A 7,377-nucleotide genomic window follows, 5' to 3' on the forward strand; every position below is an offset into this window, starting at 1 on the left:
ACCAGTAGCAGCATCTCGCAAACGCCAACTCTTTCCTAGGCAGGCTACGCTTTGTATCACCGCTTTCCAGAATACGCACACAGCTGAAAACCTCTTACGGCAACTGAGGAAGATCATCGCGGAATGGCTTACCCCAATTGGACTCTCCTGTGGATTTGTGGCATCGGACAACGCCAGCAATATTGTGTGTGCATTAAATATGGGCAAATTCCAGCACTTCCCATGTTTTGCACATACCTTGAATTTGGTGGTGCAGAATTTTTTAAAAAACGACAGGGGCGTGCAAGAGATGCTGTCGGTGGCCAGAAAAATTGCGGGACACTTTCGGCGTACAGGCACCACGTACAGAAGACTGGAGCACCACCAAAAACTACTGAACCTGCCCTGCCATCATCTGAAGCAAGAAGTGGTAACGAGGTGGAATTCAACCCTCTATATGCTTCAGAGGTTGGAGGAGCAGCAAAAGGCCATTCAAGCCTATACAATTGAGCACGATATAGGAGATGGAATGCACCTGTCTCAAGTGCAGTGGAGAATGATTTCAACGTTGTGCAAGGTTCTGATGCCCTTTGAACTTGCCACACGTGAAGTCAGTTCAGACACTGCCAGCCTGAGTCAGGTCATTCCCCTCATCAGGCTTTTGCAGAAGAAGCTGGAGGCATTGAAGAAGGAGCTAACACGGAGCGATTCCGCTAGGCATGTGGGACTTGTGGATGCAGCCCTTAATTCGCTTAACAAGGATTCACGGGTGGTCAATCTGTTGAAATCAGAGCACTACATTTTGGCCACCGTGCTCGATCCTAGATTTAAAGCCTACCTTGGATCTCTCTTTCCGGCAGACACAGGTCTGCTGGGGTTGAAAGACCTGCTGGTGACAAAATTGTCAAGTCAAGCGGAACGCGACCTGTCAACATCTCCTCCTTCACATTCTCCCGCAACTGGGGGTGCGAGGAAAAGGCTCAGAATTCCGAGCCCACCCGCTGGCGGTGATGCAGGGCAGTCTGGAGCGACTGCTGATGCTGACATCTGGTCCGGACTGAAGGACCTGACAACGATTACGGACATGTCGTCTACTGTCACTGCATATGATTCTCTCAACATTGATAGAATGGTGGAGGATTATATGAGTGACCGCATCCAAGTAGGCACGTCACACAGTCCGTACTTATACTGGCAGGAAAAAGAGGCAATTTGGAGGCCCTTGCACAAACTGGCTTTATTCTACCTAAGTTGCCCTCCCACAAGTGTGTACTCCGAAAGAGTGTTTAGTGCCGCCGCTCACCTTGTCAGCAATCGGCGTACGAGGTTACATCCAGAAAATGTGGAGAAGATGATGTTCATTAAAATGAATTATAATCAATTCCTCCGCGGAGACATTGACCAGCAGCAATTGCCTCCACAAAGTACACAGGGAGCTGAGATGGTGGATTCCAGTGGGGACGAATTGATAATCTGTGAGGAGGGGGATGTACACGGTGATATATCGGAGGGTGAAGATGAGGTGGACATCTTGCCTCTGTAGAGCCAGTTTGTGCAAGGAGAGATTAATTGCTTCTTTTTTGGGGGGGGTCCAAACCAACCCGTCATATCAGTCACAGTCGTGTGGCAGACCCTGTCACTGAAATGATGGGTTGGTTAAAGTGTGCATGTCCTGTTTTGTTTATACAACATAAGGGTGGGTGGGAGGGCCCAAGGATAATTCCATCTTGCACCTCTTTTTTCTTTTCTTTTTCTTTGCATCATGTGCTGATTGGGGAGGGTTTTTTGGAAGGGACATCCTGCGTGACACTGCAGTGCCACTCCTAGATGGGCCCGGTGTTTGTGTCGGCCACTAGGGTCGCTAATCTTACTCACACAGCTACCTCATTGCGCCTCTTTTTTTCTTTGCGTCATGTGCTGTTTGGGGAGGGTTTTTTGGAAGGGACATCCTGCGTGACACTGCAGTGCCACTCCTAGATGGGCCCGGTGTTTGTGTCGGCCACTAGGGTCGCTAATCTTACTCACACAGCTACCTCATTGCGCCTCTTTTTTTCTTTGCGTCATGTGCTGTTTGGGGAGGGTTTTTTGGAAGGGACATCCTGCGTGACACTGCAGTGCCACTCCTAGATGGGCCCGGTGTTTGTGTCGGCCACTAGGGTCGCTTATCTTACTCACACAGCGACCTCGGTGCAAATTTTAGGACTAAAAATAATATTGTGAGGTGTGATGTGTTCAGAATAGGCTGAAAATGAGTGTAAATTATGTTTTTTGAGGTTAATAATACTTTGGGATCAAAATTACCCCCAAATTCTATGATTTAAGCTGTTTTTTAGGGTTTTTTGAAAAAAACACCCGAATCCAAAACACACCCGAATCCGACAAAAAAAATTCGGTGAGGTTTTGCCAAAACGCGGTCGAACCCAAAACACGGCCGCGGAACCGAACCCAAAACCAAAACACAAAACCCGAAAAATTTCCGGCGCTCATCTCTAGTATCTACACTGATAAGAATATCCAGCATCAGTTCAGTCTTCTCCCAGAATAAAAACCATTGTATGAATATCACTACTTACTGAGGGATGTGGTCAGCATCCCAATGAATGGGCTGCCGCTGGTCATCTAAGCGATGCCAGTCGGAACATCGGTGCCAGAAGACCGACTGCCAACATCTCGAATGTAAGTATCGGGGAGTATGTTAGTGTTAGGGCACGGGTAGCAGAGGGGGTTTGGAACCAGGGGTTGGTTAGTCCAAGCCACCACCCTCTGAGGGTTAGGGGGTAGGGGAGTGTGGGGGGGGGTAGAAAAACTTACCCCCTCTGCCATCAGGATCTTCAATGTCGGTCATGTGACTGCCGGCATCCCAACTACCCAACCAGCTGCAAAGCTAATCTTCCTAGCAAGATGTTCATCAGCTGCTGATCCTCTCTCTCAGTCCCTCCATTGGTTGCCCATATTCTACCGTATTCAATATAAAATACTTCTTCTCTTATACAAAGCTATTAACCAAACTACACCAACATATATATCTTTGCTTTTCTCAAAATATCTCCCAACTCAACCTCTCCGCTCTGCACAAGTTCTGTGTCTCTCATCTGTGTGGATCACTCATCCACATTCACAATTGCAGGACTTTCTTCTGGCAGCACCCACCCAATGGAATTCCAAACAATAAGACTCTCCTCCAGCCTCCAAACTTTCCACTGTTCCCTGAAAACTCACCTCTTCAGACAAGCCTAATAATTCCTGAACCACCCACGTAACCTTCAGACGCATTCATATATAATTACTTCCCATCAGGAGTGTCTTTGCAATCTAGTGACTGCTACGCTATAGATAAAGCCTATCATAGTAACATAGTATCTAAGGTTGAAAAAAGACAATTGTCCATCGAGTTCAACCTATTTGTGGTCTCCTATGCACGATTATTTTGTAGAAATTTTTGACTGAAGTTGATGACTGCCGTTACGTTTTACCGCACTTTTTTATAATAACCATAGTGCGTGACTATGCCCCGTAACCCTGGATATCCTTATCCATTAGGAATTTATCTAACCCATTCTTAAAGGTGTTGACTGAGTCTGCCATTACAACTCCCTCAGGCAGGGAATTCCAAACACGTATCGTTCTTACCGTAAAAAAGCCTTTACACCGTATTGTGCGGAATCTTCTCTCTAACCTGAGCGAGTGTCCACGAGTTCTCTGTGTTGATCTAACCAAAAACAGGTCCTGCGCAAGATCTGTATAATGTCCCCTTATATATTTGTAAATGTTGATCATGTCCCCTCTTAATCTCCTCTTTTCCAGTGTAAACATGCCTAGTCTTGCAAGCCTTTCCTCGTCTTCCAGCGTCTCCATACCCTTAATTAGTTTGGTCGCCCGCCTTTGAACCTTTTCTAGCTCAAGGATATCCTTTTTGTAGTAAGGTGCCCAGAATTGTACACAGTATTCAAGGTGTGGCCTCACAAGTGATTTATATAATGAGAGTATAATACTCTCGTCCCTAGCATCATGCTAATATCTTATTAGCCTTCTTTGCTGCAGTCCTACTTTGGGTACTACTGATTAGTTTGCTATATATGAGGACACCTATCCCTGTGTATTCTCCTATTTCCCTATAGATTGTAAGCTTGCGAGCAGGACTTTCCTATCTCTATGTCTGTCTGTTATTGCCCAGTTTGTCTTATCACTGTTGACCCTTCACAATCAGCTACAATAGGGCAAAATCCAACAAGGTCCAAAGGGCCTTACTGCCTTTGCAAGGACCTTGAGGCCCAAATGGCAGAGAACAGGGTGGTGGAGTAGAGTCCTTGAAAATAGACCATACAGTGAGCCACTTCCCTGGTTTCATGGGAAGGGTGTGTGGCCTTGGTTCATATGCCAATGAGAGGTATAATATATGACTTCTTTGCAATTCCATCTGGGAAAGCTGAGCCCCATTTCCACTTTCGCTCCTCATCCATCTGCTCCTTTTTATATGGCTGCAGACTAAGAGAAAAGGAAGCTTTCCTGTGAAATGCTGTGTGGGGAACTGCTGGAGAGTTGCAAGAGCCCCCCCCCCCCCCCCCCCTGTGTACCCACCAGCCCTGCCTTCAGCACGTAGCAATGGGCTTTCTGGTCACCTCTGGGACCACTCTGCAAGAAACAATGGTGCAACAGGCTGTGAAGAGGAACAAAGGGTAGGATATACTAAACTTCTTTGTTGGCTTTTTAATTAACCCCTGTAATGCTGTCTCCTGCAGGGTATTATGCTAATTTGAGCATTATTCTTATGGATGTGATGTTGACCAGGCTGGCATTGAAATGGCATGGTCCTACATTCTAAGTTATGTGATACTTCATGTGGGTGTACTATACACCTTTGTGCACACATAATGTAGTCAGTTATCCGCCCAGTTGCCACAGAATACATAGGATATGCCAGCGGCCATATGACCGACAATGGCATCCTGATGCAGATAATCTCGACAGGGGTCAGGTTAGTATGTTTACCCTCCCCCTTACTCTCCAAACCCTCTCTTTAACCTCAGCCTATCTTTAACCTCTCCCACCCCATCCTAACTGTATCACTCCCCAGGTGTTCTTAAACCTAAATCCCCGCCCTGCAGTCTAACCCTACCCCCCATCCCTGCAGCTTAATCCTAACCCTCCCTTCCCCACAGCCTAACCCCAACCATCCCTTCCCCACAGCCTAACCCTCTCCTCTGGAGCATAAACCTAACTGGTCCCCCCCCCCCCCCTGCGGCTACCACTGAGGACTCCTGGCAGAGGTTGATCGTGATTCCAGTGTTCTGGATCCAATTTCGATCCATGTCGGGATGCCTGCGTCAGCATTTCGAGATGTTTTGGAATTCCAGTGTCGGTATTCTGACTGCATGGGTCCACATTTATCTTGACCTTTAATAGGATTAACTGAGACTGGCCAATTGGATTTAATCCCCTGCTGTAATGACTTAATCCCCTGCTGTATTGTTCTCTGTATTTTATTGCTGTTGAGAACAATAGATGAAGGGTTTATGCTAATAAGTCATTTTTTGCCTAGGCGCAGAAAATTGGTCAAGATAACCATGGACCCATCTGTAGCTATAGCTCCTTATTCAGTGATCACAGTTTTGAAAGTTCACAGTCTTATATAAAATATGTAGCTCTTGCAGGACTAGACTGACTGAAATACAGAGAGCAAGGCCACAGTCAGACAGCCTTGCTACCCTGTAACTGCCTCCATATAACTTCTGTGACAAAAATATCTGTCCTTAGTTGACAGTTTCCCTATAGCTGTGTGACAGTGACATCTATAAATTGCGAGTCAAGAGAGAGGAAGTACTGTATCACTATGCTCCCTGCAATGCTGATGTTCCTTTAACTGCAGATTAACAACTGTCGTCAATAAATGGTGTCCTTGGGTAAAACTAGCTGCTGATTGGAATTGCATTTATAAAGTACTTATGCAGCTTTATGTTCTAAAACTATGCTTGCCTGTAGCATTTGAGCTAAGATACAATGTAAGCAGCAAAACTGTCTTTTGTTCCTGAGGAAGCTTGTGATATGTGGCTAGTGCAGCAGTGTTACTGACCTGTGTTACAAGGGTTAGGTTGGCCTCAATTAACCATCATATGCTGACCTCTGTCTGCAGCTGCAGCAAGACACTGTCTCCGCTCCTCCCACCGTCTGTTACTCCAAAGCAGGGCTACCTCCAGGGTTGTCCTTCAAAAGGGAGGGTAGGCTGCGTGGCCTAGTTTCCAACTACACAGTCAGTAGAGCCCATCACTGTTCTGCTCTGTCAGATGCCTGTCAGCCAGCACCATTGGAAGCAGTGGGATCCACATAGGAGTCTGGTATTACTGATTGGCTGCTACAATGAAGATCTCCGGTCACCAGGAATAGAATCTGGCTTTTCAAAAGCTGAACAGCACTGTCACACACCAGCAGCTGCCTCTGCTCCAAGTTGCTGCTCTGATTCTGCTGCCCAACTGCAAACTGACTCTGAAGATGGCTGCTACTGCCACTGCACAAGCTGTCTTTCTCTCTCTGGGATCAATATGCCTTTTGCTTATTGGTCAGTGTCCCCATGCCAGACACAGCACTCAAGGAACAGTTAACCCTATCCCTGCTGTAAGTTTAATAGTGTCCAGTCAGGGATGCATTAAGCAGGGGAAGGGGCACAAAAGTCACACTACAGCTCATGGCAGCTATGATGGGGTGCCACATTCTACACACGTGCTGGCTTGACTGGGTGCTTAGTCCCTTATTATACACTGACACCAATGCATGTTGTGGCCACAGGATGGCTGACGACATACCCCTCTGTCTCCAATGTATAAGGGGCATAACATACAGGGCATCTTACGCAGTATAAATATAAATAAGGCACTCCACAGTAAATGTACAAGGGGAGAAGGTTCTTTGGTGGGGTTCCACATACTCCCTACTAGAATGAGGCGTGTCCCCACGCATCTGACATTTCCCACATACAATAAAGAAATTGGCCTTTAACATTTCATTAACAGTTTTCATAGATCAAAACTCGGTAAAATAATGCACTCTCTATTCAACACACCTACTGGATTCTCTCTATATCTATGGAACAATTCAGGCCTCTTCACTTGAATCGATCACTATAGTACATGTACCGATCTGGCTGATTCAATCTCTGTACCTTAGAGGTAATGTTCCTGTAGTTCTGCGTTCCGACCTTCTGATGACCGCGGTAGATACCTCCTCCCTAACCTGGGAATGCTCAATACAAAGCTGATCACCACATGCCAAGGATATCTCTTCAATGCATTCTGGGTCTGACCGTTGTACTGAGTTTAGCGGAACTGCACCGCTCATGAATGTCAGAAGTTCTACGGGGTCATACAATGGAAGTTCTACGGGGTTTCCTGCCCTTCTGTAACAAAC

The sequence above is a fragment of the Pseudophryne corroboree genome, chromosome 6, assembly GCF_028390025.1.
Source record: "Pseudophryne corroboree isolate aPseCor3 chromosome 6, aPseCor3.hap2, whole genome shotgun sequence".
Classification (NCBI taxonomy): domain Eukaryota; kingdom Metazoa; phylum Chordata; class Amphibia; order Anura; family Myobatrachidae; genus Pseudophryne; species Pseudophryne corroboree.